We start from the raw sequence: 14,977 nt of genomic DNA, 5'->3' as shown, positions 1-14,977 counted from the left end.
CTGTTTAGACACTTGGTACCAGGTATGATTTTGTGAATGCTCTGTCTCTGCACTGAACAATTTTTATTCTATGTACATTACATCAGTGCTTCTCATCCAGGCATGGATAATACAGAAACTAATGGTAAACAAAATGGCTCTATGTACTACACAAAATTAAGGGACCGCTATAGTGTCAAATACCCATCTAGAATATACAGGCTACAGAAGCTGTGGAGGGGCAAACAAATTACCTGCAAAAAATAATAGTGAAGTACATTCAAACATATTACATTTCTAACAGATGATAAAGATTAGGTAGTCACTAGTTAATAAGCTAAATTTATTTGCATATGATGTTTTGACGACAGTAGCCAATCCTATCATCTCAATCTTCATCAGCAATTCTGCATAACTTCTGCATTTACTCTGGAATAAAATTAAATGAAAGAAAATCTATGACTTTAGATGAGAATTTATCTACAATTGCTAAACAGTAATTAGGAATCAATTTTAATTTACTTAGCATCCAAAATTTGCTAAGTATTTAGAAATAAATATTTCTGGTTATTTAAAATCGCTATATCAGATAAATTATCCAGAATTATACTCTCATTTGAGGCAATTACTTTCAATATAGATCTCTAAAACAATGTCATGGTTAGGTCCTATCTAGTCTATTAAGATGGCATTACGGCATAAACTCATATCATTGTGTAATGTTATCTATTTTGATTGATCAATAGAGTTTGAAGTCCTTTCAAAGAGACATAATAACATTTATTTGGAACAATAGAGTTGCAAAGAATGTAGTGTTTCATTCTAGAGATCATGGAGAAATTTGGGGTTTCTAGTTTATTCTTTAGGGCAGCAGGACTGAAGAAAATGCTAGAATTACATGAGATGTCAAAAATCAGTCCATATTGTTGTCTTTAGAGTCCTCAGTAGTTAGTGAATTTTCATTGAGGGAACAGTTTTGATAAAATAGCAATTACTGATCTTTCTACTTCAATAGATTCTTTAAAATGTTGGACCAGGAGATATTTGAAGTGGCCTACCACAATTATGGATTAATCCTACTTTAAGTCATGAATTTACACAATCACATTTTGTAGATCCATGGGTTTCAGCTGTGTTAAGGCCCTAATTGAGAATGACAGATAGTTCGGAAGAAGATTTTATGAACATAAAATATCAAGATACATTTTTGTCGTTATTAGCTGGTTTATTTCTGTATTATAACTCTCCAAATATAATATTAACACCTTTCCAGTGCATGGCCATAGATGGGAAAGATCATAAGAAGTGACAAAATCAGTGCTATATAAATTAGTAAATAATCACAACAGTGATAGCAATATTAAAGCATGTTCTACATAGGAATCTATTCTTGGTGAAAATCTGGAAGATGAAACTTGCAAATAATTTGTAAACCTCTGGTAACACAACTATAATATTGTTCTAAATTAACAACCACTTAAAATTTTTAATTTGTGGTATAGAGTCCCTGCAAAGCTGAAAAAGATGTAGAGACATGTCCCAGGTACTTGTTTCCAAGTATGATCAGATAGAGGAGATATGGATCACATTTGTTGGTTGTATACCCTAGTTAAAAACATTTGGGATCAATATGTTAAAATTATTCTACATGGCTATACACCAGACTTTATATTGAATTAACTAAGATGTCCATCATTAAACAAAAAATTATTTAAGATAATTTGTATGGCTACTAATTAAGTAATAGCTTCACATTGAGACAACATATTTTTAGTTGGAAGAAACTTTTAACCAAATATGGGTTTATTTACACTATGGAAAGACTAATTTTGATCCATCAAGATTCATATAATTAAAATTATTATCTTTGGTTCATACATTGACGAGGTATCTGATATTACTTGATAACACAAGATATCTCTCCTCTTCCTCTTTCCTCTAACTTTTATTAATTATTTATTAAAAAAATGGGAAAAAAAATTCACCCTGTTTTTTTTGTCAGCTAAATGTTATTACATAGAGATTATTGTTAATACATTCTTATCATTTCTTCTGATGGTGATTTTAATAAAAAAACTATTTTAAGTAAAGAAGGCAGTCACTTGAATTGTTAAAATATATCCTTTGGATCTATTATAGGTATTCACCTCTGTTTAAAGATTCCACAAAGGTGGACTTAGGCGTCTATTTATTAAAGGGAGATAAGCCCTAAATCCTGCGAAAAAGGGAGTTTTTTAAGGATTTATGACTTCTTTATAGTTACCAAAGATCCCTTCTGGTAAAGGCTTCCGCTGGTGAGTAGTCGTCGACAGGGATCTTCTGAGATGCTTTCCCAGCTGGCTATTTACCAAGGACAGCAGTGGTACAAGTGCCTCCACCGTCCTCTGATTGCTAAGAGCATCTCAGGATGCCGTTAGCTGTAGATGTCCACAGGAAAAATGCTTTACTATTAAAATAAAGCATTGGGGAGGGGGTGACTTTGGGGGTTTATTATTTTTTCTTTTATTCTTTTTTTTTTTTACTTTATTAACTGTAGTTTTTTTTTTCTTTTTTGAGAATATGGAACTGGAAGCCCAAGTCTAGTATGTCAGCTCAAGCATGCGCAGAGGGTCCCGGGAGCAGTAGGCTGCTCTTGTAACATTTTCTTAATAAACTGCCCAATAAAAGATTTTCCCAAAAAATCTTGTTATTGGAGGGCTCTTTAGATTTCAAGGAAAACTTCCAGGGAACAGATTAAAAAAAAGCTACTTTCACTTTCAGCTGAGACAGATTGTGGAAAAGTCTTTAGATGAGATCTATGTTAAATGGTTTGCTCTCTTAAGGCTGCTGGAGCTGTCACCAGTTCATTCTTATGATGCCATGTTCAGTCTTCTTTTTTTCTTGGTTTTAGTGAACTTGGAAACCAAACATAGCTAACATGATATACCAGCTAAAACTTTCTACATTACATAAGTTGTTAAGTGCAGGTGGGGGTGATAAAAAGACAAAAAGATTAAAAAAAACCAAATAGATAGGATGTAGAAAGGAAGGGAGAAGATGGGGAGTGAGTGAATCATCTAACGGAAGCAAAAAATATGTGGCTTAAGAGATAAAATGACTATGGCTTAAAAATAACCCCTAAAAGAAAAAGAGACCTACAGAGAATCCTAAATCATATAATAAAAAACTTTTACAAAAAGATCAGTAAAACAGAATTAAAAGGGTTAAACACTTGGTGTGCATTGCAGCTGCAGACTGCTCTCTATTGCTTTCTTTTATTATATGCTTTATCTGCCTTGAGGTCTCATGATATAGTCTCAGGGGGATGGAGAGAGAGACACGGCATTGCAGGGCTTTCCACCTTTTCTTTTGTCTGCTTCCTGCTTTACAAAGAAAAAAAGACCCTATCATTTCCTTGCAGACAGGCAGACGGGTTAGAAAAAATGCTCACAGTTCTGCTAAAGGCAAGTTCTCTTTCAGATGAGAGGGAGGAGGACAAGGGGAGGAACGAGAGGTGATCCCCCTCTTTTCCACTCTGTCTCTTTTACTCCCTTTATCCCACACATTTTATAAATAAAATACATACAATTACCCCTTCAGTGCTGACTCACACTTAGGGCTTGATGATGTCATTGCCTTTACTCTCCCAGTAATGTGTGTTATTTATGTCACTGCACACACTGTGTCATCCACACCATTTATTATGAGCCACACTACCGATTAATCCTATTTTTCTGGAAACCCCCCAACATTGATAATGAAGTAGTAGTTCTGGCAGCATAGTTCAGGCACACAAAAAAATGCATTTCTATAAGACATTGCTATTGGAGTCGTAGAGTTTGTCCTCTGTGTGGTCAAGAAAAAAAATAATGGTGGGATGGCTAAAAAATTTTTATTTTATTTTAATCACATTTATATGAACCAGTTAATACTGTTTTACATGTCTTACACAAATCTTGCAATATCTCCAGAAATTCTAGGTCTTTATTTCATTGCCAAGAAGATTTTTGCAATGTGTGTGTTTTCGCTTGTTCAGTTTTCTGAATCCTAAACATCCATTATCTAATTTTTCTTACAGGCTTTTGCCATCCTACTTTCCTGTAACCTCTCTCCTGCTGGTCATCAGTGTATCACATTTCTTAGCTACTTCCTTTGTGTTCCATCTCTGTGTATGGGCTGTTTGCTTGCACTCCCCCCTTCTATACACTGTGGATGCAGCTTGTCAGCAGAAGACTATAAGAGCAGCTCCTCCAGCTTTCTTACATATTGATCTTTCTGATGGTTGGGGAGGAGAATTGTGGTTTCTCAATTATTTCATGTTATATGTCCAGCTGCTGAGGAGCAGGGGATTGTGACCTGCTTCTTTTCCCTCTAAGTAATTCTTCTCAGCTTATTTTTCCTACTATACTGCTGTGCTTCACCACACATTACGCCTGCATTATATACTCGCTAGTTAGCACGTTTGAGCCATCTACTGATGGCAAATGTTATTGCACACTCACTGCCTCCACTGTTAACTCATTTTATCTCATCCTGCTAAATGATTGCCAAGGAAGAGTTAGTGCAGCCTCTGTCAGTCACAAATGGACCTTTCCATTGACGTTCAGTGGTCTCTGGGGTGTCATAACTCAAGACATGTTTTTGTCACTCAAACAAAACCTCACAGATAACATAATGATTAGCAGAGGGGGGTCCTTGTTAAACATTTAAGGCTTTATGTGTTATACAACAATAGTGTTTTTGTCGGAAGAAAATTAAATGCAGCGCCATCACCACTGTTCACTTATTATTAAGGTCAATCACTTGGAAACCTAATAGGTAAATATTAAATTCATATATATACACGTATGTCTTCCCCATGTGTCCAACACTAACACCCTGTGGGGCCTATTTATTATAAGCTGGCAAGAGGGTTGACTTTCTATCACAGCTTCCGCCTCTTACTTGTACAATTGTAAATAATCCTTGTTAAATAGGCTGATACTGGGCAAGTCTTCCTCCCAGTGATAGAAATGCTAACGCAGACTGTTAACCCTTTATGAATAGGGTGCAGCTAGGGCAAATGTAGGACTTTTGCCCCTTAATAAATAGACCCTTGTGTCTCACAGCACTCTTAATCTTCCATTTCTTTCTCTCAAACCAGCACTCTCTCCCCCACGCTCTCCTCTAGCTTTTGCTTTATTAACACTTTCTCTCCCAGCTTTCTGTTCTCTCACTAGCTCTCTTCGTACAGCTTTCTGTCGCCAGCTCATATTTGCACTCTGTTCCCAGGCTCTCTCATTCCAGAACTCTCTCATCCAGCACCCTCATACAGGAATCTGTACCCCATCTCTGTTATCAGCACTCTCTTGCTTTGCCTCCACTACCTCTGTGCAAGCTCATTCTCAACCCTGATTAATAATGGGCCTGCATTTTCGTAATCAATAATAATTGTACTTAATATCTTGATGTCAATAAAGACAGCCATATCCTACAGCCTTTATGTGACACATGCGGTCTTATTTATCAAAAAGTAACCCTTTATGATAATTGCATCGCAGCAGATATCGTAGATATCAGCTGTTTTGCACCTGTCTTCGTTTTACTGAGCGGTCCCCAGAAAAGTGTATGGGGACTGCTCAGTAACGCCATTTATCAATAGTCGAAAAATTTTCTTTTCGTAATTGGAAAATTTCCGTGCTGTCAGCTCTGCTCCAAAGAGCAGGGCAGGCCAGCGCATGTGTGGAGGAATCATGTGATCCCTCCCTGTACATGATAATAGTTTGTCCTACAGTGCTGTCTGTGCGCATGCCCAACAATTTCGTTTGGCACATACACACTAGGGGCCTGAGTCATTAAGGAGAGCAAAGCATAAAGAAGGAGTAGCTTTGCACTTGGGCACAACCATGTTGCATTGGAGGGGAGGGTAAATTTAAAATGTAAGGACAGATTTATAGTTGGGGTAGGACATGTCCTTGATCAACTTTAAATTTCAGTGTAAAGATAAAGCTATCTAGTATTTGTGTGTTACATGAAAAAACAGTCAGTATTTAACTTACGTGCAAAATAGTAAACTCATTTGTACCCCTTGCATTTGTGTCATGGTTTGTCATGGAGAACATTTACTCCTTTTTTTTGCCTTACTCTCCTTAATGACTCAGGCCCTAGGTGTTCAAGGAACATGCTGTCATCACAAGTTTCTGTGCAGTGACCAAGCAGTGAAAAGGCAAGTGTTAAACTTCACAGGGACAGCAGTTTATCGTGACTGCTGTCTCTGCTGAAGTTTTTTGATAAATATGGAAGATAGTGCAATCCTTATCAATGCGATGAGGATTGAAAACTATCTTTCATATTATGCGGTGCTACATAAATATGCCCCATTGTGTATATGTTAGCATTCCAATTATATTAACATGGATCTGTTGTGTGTAAATTGTGAATCTATTATATACACTTTGTGCCCACCTTCCACTGCTGAGGTCATATCACACGTGGATCTCCTGACATGCCTGTCATCACGTGTGTGTGCCTCTGAATTGTATAGCACCAGATGGAAGAACATGTGGAGGAATGGAACTCCAAAAACATACTGGTAGGTTAATTGGCTGCTATCAAAAAAAAAAAAAAAAAAAAAAAAAATTGACCCTAGTCTCTACCTCTCTGTCTGTATGTATCTGTATATGTATATGTCTATGTGTGTGTGTGTGTGTGTGTGTCTATATTAGGGAATTTAGACTGTAAGCTCCAATGGGGCAGGGACTGATGTGAATGAGTTCTCTGTACAGCGCTGCGGAATTAGTGGCGCTATATAAATAAATGATGATGATGATGATGATGATGGAGGGCTCACGGTGTTATGTGTTTGGGGGTGTGGGCTATTAAACTAATTGTGAAGGTGATTGCCAATAAGTTCATAGTGGGTTGAAGATATTAATTTATTGGTGGGATGATGGTAATTTATTAGTCAGGCGGGGCTATTTAATTTAACAGTGGGGTCATGGAATGATATATTTAATGCTGGGGTCATTTGAGAGCTATTAATTAAATGGGATGGAGTTTGAAGAGAATGAGGGCCATCTATTAAATGTGATTACCAATTATTTGATATCCGTCTGTTTGGGGGGAGTATTTACTAAAAGTGTATACAATTAATGTAATATTGGGGCTAATTAGTGGGTTATAGGTCAATTTATTAAATGTGAAAGCTATTAATGTGGCTGGTTGCAGGTAGTGAGGCCTAATTATTAAACGTGGGTGCTATTGATTTATTGTTGGGGTTAGTTTGGGAAAGTGAGACCTAGAGGGCTCATTTTCATTCATTGCTACAATATCTACATTTCATATACCTATCCCATTTTCCAATCAAGCCTCCAACATTCCAGGATCCAGACACCAGAAGCAGCGGGTAGTGTTATCTGCAATAACAGGTAGGAGAGAGCAAGACAGTCTGACAACTGTTCTGATTCTGGTGGGGCAGTCCTGATTTTGGGTTGCTGTCCCACTCATTCAGAACTTTGTCCTGACTGAAAGAACAGTTTGGAGGTCTGTCCTGCTTCACATGTCTCTGATAGTGAAGGTATTAGAGAGCCACCTAGCACTGGCTAAAATAAAATCCATGCCCCTAGCATGACAATCATACCCACTCTAACAGCATGGTATAGAAAGCTCTCTTTGCCTTTGCCCCTGCAGACAGTCATGTGAAGCAATCAAAGGGTCCATGGGTGCTCTCCTAACCATTATGAGATTGTATTACCAAATACCTACTGCAGAATCTAGGATTCTCTATTTCTTCTACCAGCAGATGACTGACTACTCAAGTCACAGACACCTAGGGGTTCACTTAATGAGTAGTAGAAAGTTTAAACTGGTGCTGTATTCTATTTGAAAGTTAATTTCACATCTAAGTAGCTAAAAGCAGTTTGTTTTTCTGATTTGGAAATGTATAATGAATTGTAGGATAAACCCCGTAGGGATCCACTCTATCTTTGCAAATGCATGAGGAGTGAGGGGGCTGTAAGGGCAGAGAGAGTGTAGAGCTATTAGAAAGAGCAGGGGCACTTTCTTACCAGAAGTCATGGTGCAGTGTAATTGGAGGGGAGCATCACCCTTGGGTGGTAGTTTTTTTTTTTTTTTTTTACAACAAATGGACAGTTAACGGTTGAGCAGCAGGAGAAAATACATTCTTAGTTAAAGAAGTCAATGTATATGATCCTGTTCATAGATGTAGATTTAAACGTCCTTCACAGTAGCTTAGTGATTGCTGGCTGTTACCTTGGCTTCGGGGGATGTTGACAAAGAAAACTGAAGGAGGAGGATGAAGGAGGAGCAATTAGGAGGAAGCTGGAGAGTAACTGGGCCTCAGTGAGTACCTTTCATGGCGCAGTTTGTGGCTATAGTTTAGATAAGAGACCTTGGCCACACTCAGATGCTACTATCCCAGATGCCTATAAATTGATTTGAGCAGCTTCCACTTTTGTATTTGTCTGAGAGGCATGTTGGTGTCAGTAGCTGAGAGGGGGTACTGGCACTGAATTGCTGTTTGGAGGCTTCTGGGGTACCTCTTTGGTAAGTTGGCTCTCAATTTAAAAACACATATGTATGGCCCAAATATATGGGACTCTCATTGTTTAGAGTAGGACCATCCTACCTACGTTCTCTTTACTTACCCAACGCTATTGGTGACCGACTCTTGTTGGTTCTTGGGAAGTATGTGCTCGGAACAAGATCCCCAGACAGCCTCCGTCTGGTCTGGTCTGCTCCTGCCCTTGCCTATTTCACATTGCCCTTGGATTAGTCTCTCCATGGACATTATCACAGATCTGCCCCCCCAGCAGCGGTTGCAACACTATGTGGGTAATTGCGAACAGATTTTCGAATATGTCCCACTTCGTTCCGTTAAAAGGTCTTCCATCAGCTTCCAAGCTGGCCCAAATTTTTTATTAAGGAAATGCTTCGTCTCCATGGATGCCCACAACAGTTCATATTTTGGTTCTGGAGAGCCTTTTGTAAGAAATTGGGGGTTGGTCTGAATTTCTCATCTGGTTATCACCCCCAGACCAACGGTCAGACAGAGCATGTAAACCAGGATCTCAAAGTCTTTTTGTGTTGTTTTTCTTTTGACAACCAAACTGATTGGTGTGATCTGCTTCCATGAGCCAAATTCACCCACAACAAAAATGTTAATGACTCCTCTGGTTTTCCTCCCTTTTCACGGTATATGGTGGCCACCCCATGCTACCTGACTTCTCCCTCCCCCCCAGCCATTATTGTTTCCACTGCTCATTCCTTAGTCTGTGATTTTGCTCGTACCTGGGCTTCTACTAATGAAAATTTGTTAAAATCCTCGCAGCAAACACTTGGCGGATCATCATCAGAAGTTGGTTTCAGTTCTCCATCTGGGAGATAAGGTGTGACTTTCAAAACAAAATCTTCTATGAAACTGGCCCCACATTTTATTGGGCTTTTCCCTGTGATTCAAGACATTACAGGCTCTGCCTTCCTCCTTTTTTAAGGATCCATAACTCATTCCATATATCTCTGCTTAGACCGCTGGTGGTCAACAAATTTTATCATGCATCCTCTCCTCCACAACTTATTTCTACCACCACAGGGAATGAGTACGAGATCAGTCACATTCTGGATGTTCGCAAACTCCAATATCTGGTCCATTGGAAGAGTTTTGGCCCCGAGGAAAGGTCATGGGTCTATGAGCAGGATCTCAACGCCCTTTGTTTGCTGGCTGGGTTCCATAAGAAACACTCCTTGAGGGTTACTTCCTCTGGAAGAGGGAGGGGGGGTACTGTCAGGCTCCATCCCCCACACACACCACATCCACACACTGCATCGGCCCCACAATAAGGGACTAACTGTACCAAGTCTCTATGGTATTTAGTAGAGCTCCTTGGTGGCCCAGAGGATATGAGGATGCAGCTGGGCACCAACCTGGAGATCAGAGATAAAGGGAAGGGGAAAAGTCCTGGTGTATCACAGGCCTAAAGCCTGAATTAGAGGGACACAGGCCTAGCATCCACCTTACTACAATAACAGCCTAAGGCCTATCTAATGATGTAACAGCCTAAGACCTGAATTAACCTGGTGTCCACAGGCTCAAGGCCTGATTTAACCTGGTGCTCTCAGGCTGAAGACCCGTATTAAACTGGTGTTTAATATAAGCATTTGCAATGGAGTGCACAAATGGTGATGTCGGACACTTACCTGTTCATTGTCAAGCAGGTAAGTAATCTTCTTCTTTCTCTACTGTACTGGGTGCCTCTTCACATTTGCAAAGATTGCAAAGAGCAGGGTCACCCAACTGCATAGAGTAACACTGTGAGGCTTCTGTCATTGTGAAGTCTGCATATTTATTCCTTGATTTTGCTGGCTCCCTGTTACTCATTAAAACACTAATGACTACACCACCTTCCCATCAACAGAACAGAATCTTTACGCCACAATCTAAGACCCTTAATACGTCTCTACCACTTTACACTGCATCTGCACTAATAATACAGCAACCATGTTCTTTAACATGTTTCATTTCTTCCTACATTTATCCCTTACTTTTATATGGTGGTTATAATGCAAAATTTGTTTGTGGAGAGATTGTAGTAATACTGTTTGCTTTTTAATAACAATTGCGCTTATTATATGCAGGGCCCTTTTAACAACATTTGGGGCCCCTGGGCAAAGCAGTGCACCGGGGCCCCTATATATATATATATAAAAAAAAAAAAAAAGATTATATATATGGGCCCTGCAGCCCAGGGGGCCCGTCAGAGGCAGCGAGAGAGTATTTTCTTCTTCTTTTTTTCAGGAAACCCATGCAAACATGGGGAGAACATACAAACTCCACACAGATAAGGCCATGGTCGGGGATTGAACTCATGATCCCAGTGCTCTGAGGCAGAAGTGAGTTCTGTTACTGAATTGACAGCTGCATATCTTGGATAATTGGATAGTCTCAAAATCTGCTGAATTGTCTGACTCATCTTTACTTGAAATCCTGCAACTTGAAATGCTGTAAGGCAGAAGTGCTAACGACTTAGCCACCGTGCTGCCCTGTAATATGTTTTAACATGTTAGTGCATGTTAAAAACATATATCTGGATGGTTGCTATGGCTTTAGTGCAGATTGACACCTTTCAGAAATACCAGTAAATAAACTTTGGCTATTTTTGTCTCTAATAGAATAAAGTTTGTTATAGAGATGTGCACCGGCGACTTTTGGTGTCTCGTGTTTTGTGTTTTGGTTTCGGATTTCCGCGATGTTTTGGGTTCGGATTTGTTTCGCAAAACACCTGCTGAAAGGTTTTGGTTCGGATTTAAGGTTTTGGATTCGGATTTTTTTTGAAAAAAGCATAAAAAGTTCAAAAATCAAGTTTTTGGGCTTATTTTCACTCCTACGCTATTATTAACCTCAATAACATTCAATAACAAGCATTTCCACTAATTTACCGTGTATTCTGAACACCTCACAATATAGTTATTAGTCCAAAACGTTGCAACGAGGTATCTTTCTGGACTGCGTAGTGGAGTGGTCCCCACAATATAATAAGAAAACCATCAACTGGTCTTAATCGCACCAAAAAATGTACCTGGACTGCGTAGAGGAGTGGGTCACCACAATATAAATTAAAAACCCTGAACTTGTATGATTCGCACCAATAATGTACCTGGACTGCGTAGAGGAGTGGGTCACCACAATATAAATTAAAAACCCTGAACTTGTATGATTTGCACCAATAATGTACCTGGACTGCGTAGAGGAGTGGGTCACCACAATATATATAATAAGAAAACCATCAACTGGTATGAATCGCACCGAATAATGTACCTGGACTGCGTAGAGGAGTGGGTCACCACAATATAAATTAAAAACCATGAACTTGTATGATTCGCACCAATAATGTACCTGGACTGCGTAGAGGAGTGGGTCACCACAATATATATAATAAGAAAACCATCAACTGGTATGAATCGCACCGAATAATGTACCTGGACTGCGTAGAGGAGTGGGTCACCACAATATAAATTAAAAACCCTGAACTTGTATGATTCGCACCAATAATGTACCTGGACTGCGTAGAGGAGTGGGTCACCACAATATAAATTAAAAACCCTGAACTTGTATGATTCGCACCAATAATGTACCTGGACTGCGTAGAGGAGTGGGTCACCACAATATAAATTAAAAACACAGAACTTGTATGATTCGCACCAATAATGTACCTGGACTGCGTACAGGAGTGGTCACCACAATATAATAAAAAAAACCTCCACGGGTCTGAATTCCCAAAAAAAAGGTTCTGGACTGCGTAGTGGGGTGGCCCCGGTACAGAATTTTTTACCGGGGCCACGATATTATTAAAAAACCCTACACGGGTCTGAATTCCACCCAAAAAGTTTATGGACTGCGTAGTGTAGTGTTCCCCACAATATTATTTAAAAATTTTGCAGCAACAGTCAACATTGTTTAATATCTGATACACCTCTATCTGGACTGCATAGTGGAGTGGCCCCGGTACCCAATTTGGTATCGGGGCCACAATACCTCCTCCAACCATGGTACAGACCATTCATCATTGAGATCCCATCAAGTATGTTAAAGACAGACAGGGTCGAAGTGTTATTGGTTGACTTTATAAACCAAAAACTGTCCCTGTTGCACATAGTCGTGCAATGAAGACTGACTTTTTCATTTAAAGGCACCATCTTTCAAGTGTAGTGTTTGTAAGTCATATTATACTTTTGGTAAAATTTGTTTAATTTGTTCCTCTTTATGGTAACTACTAATAGAATTAAAGTATTAAATAGAAGCAGCAGTTCCTCTTTATGGGAATTAGTAATAGAATTAAAGTATTAAATAGAATTAAAGTATTAAATAGAGTGGTATAGAGTGGTAGTGTGGTATAGAGTGGTCCCCACAAAATAATAATAAAACCCTCAACTGGTCAGAATTCCACCAAACAAGTATCTGGACTGCGTAATGGGGTGGCCCCGGTACCCAATTTGATACCGGGGCCACAATAAAATAAATACACCCTCAACTGGTCAGAATTCCACCAAACAAGTATCTGGACTGCGTAGTGTGGTGGCCCCAGTACCCAGTTTGATACCGGGGCCACAATACCTCCTCCAAGTTCCAAGTATAGTGTTTATAACATCTTAACACTACACTAATTCTAGCACGTCAAAACCTCTTGTTTTAAATAATGACAGGGCATTTAACTTTTGATTTAATTTATTGAATTTGTTGGCATTTTCTTTTACTTTTTGAACATGGCAAACGACTGTTGAATGGTCACATAATGCCCAAAAAATAGTTGCAAGATGGAATTGTCCTTGGGGCCCTCCCACCCACCCTTATGTTGTTGAAATAGGACATGAACACTTTAACAAACCAATCATTTCAGCGACAGGGCCTACCAAACAACTGTGGCTGAAATGATTGGTTTGTTTGGGCCCCCACACCAATAAAACAATTCATCTCTCCCTGTACAAACTAAGCAGGTTCTACTGAGGAAAGATGTCGTCCTCATCCTCAACCTCTGATTCCTCTTCCCCTACAGTGTGTACTTCCTCCTCCTCACACATTATTAATTTGTCCCCGCTGGACTCCACAACCACAGGTCCCTCTGTACTGTCTGGAGGGCAGTGCTGTACTTCATTGAGGAATTGATTATTCATTTTTATAAACATCATTTTTTCAACGTTGTGAGGAAGCAACCTCCTTCGCCGCTCACTGACCAGGTTCCCCGCTGCACTAAAAACTTTTTCCAAGTACACACTGGAGGGGGGACAACTCAGTTAAAAAATAGAGCCAGTTTGTACAGGGGCTTCCAAACTGCCCTTTGGAGTTCTACCACGTCACTACCTCTAGTTAATTTAGATTGCAAGGCTTGTAAATATAAATACTTTGAAGATAAAAAAAGCAGGCTGCACAGACTGTGGAGCTAGAAAGTGAAATTAAATGGACCACGTTACTTTGGTGGCTATCTATGCCCCCCCCCCCCCCCCCCCCGGCCCTACACTTGTAGTAGAATATAAATAAAGCAGCCTGCATAGACTGTAGAACTAGAAATTCAAATATACAAAGAAATGGACAAAGGCAGTTTTGTATCTGTCTGCATCAGATCCCCTCTCCACTAGGAGTAAAACAGAAAACTATTCAGCCGTTATATAATCTAGAATATAAATAGAAATTGAGAATGGCAATTTGGTATCTGTCTGCATCATAATCATCAACATCCTCCTCAGCGCCAGCTACATCAATATCCTCCTCCCGATGTACAACATTCACACCTTCATTAGCCAAATCTGTAATTAGACTGTGGGTGATCCTTCCAGCATATGCAGAGGGCGTGCTGCAAATGCTGGATGGAGTCACCTCTTCCCGTACAGTGATGGGAAGGTCAGGGTTCACAACCAACAACACCCTTGGACTCGCCTTGGGGATTTGTGATGTCATCTGTATAATTAATTAATTATATGCGGCACAGGAGAGTAGCACTGGACTTATACTGCTGAATCAGTGAACTTTGTAATAGCAGTACCACTGGACTTATACTGCTGAATCAGTGAACTTTGTAATAGCAGTACCACTGGACTTATACTGCTGAATCAGTGAACTTTGTAATAGCAGTACCACTGGACTAATACTGCTGAATCAGTGAACTTTGTAATAGCAGTACCACTGGACTTATACACTGCTGAATCAGTGAACTTTGTAATAGCAGTACCACTGGACATATACACTGCTGAATCAGTGAACTTTGTAATAGCAGTACCACTGGACATATACACTGCTGAATCAGTGAACTTTGTAATAGCAGTACCACTGGACTTATACACTGCTGAATCAGTGAACTTTGTAATAGCAGTACCACTGGACATATACACTGCTGAATCAGTGAACTTTGTAATAGCAGTACCACTGGACTTATACTGCTGAATCAGTAAACTTTGTAATAGCAGTACCACTGGACTTATACACTGCTGAATCAGTGAACTTTGTAATAGCAGTACCACTGGCCTTATACTG

At 39.5% G+C, this 14,977-nt stretch overlaps 1 long non-coding RNA gene across 1 annotated transcript in view; it reads right to left on the bottom strand.

Annotated features, from left to right (window-relative positions):
• Positions 1-303: 303 nt before the first annotated feature.
• LOC142105536 (uncharacterized) overlaps positions 304-14,977 on the bottom strand; it is a 118,135-nt gene continuing 103,461 nt past the window's right edge. The window contains exon 2 of the long non-coding RNA XR_012679707.1: positions 304-408. This is a non-coding gene — a long non-coding RNA (uncharacterized LOC142105536). The remainder of the gene's footprint in view (positions 409-14,977) is intronic.

This window comes from Mixophyes fleayi, chromosome 1 (assembly GCF_038048845.1).
Source record: "Mixophyes fleayi isolate aMixFle1 chromosome 1, aMixFle1.hap1, whole genome shotgun sequence".
Taxonomy (NCBI): domain Eukaryota; kingdom Metazoa; phylum Chordata; class Amphibia; order Anura; family Limnodynastidae; genus Mixophyes; species Mixophyes fleayi.
The sequence above is the reverse complement of the archived record's forward strand: the minus strand, read 5'-3'. Positions and strand labels throughout refer to the sequence as shown.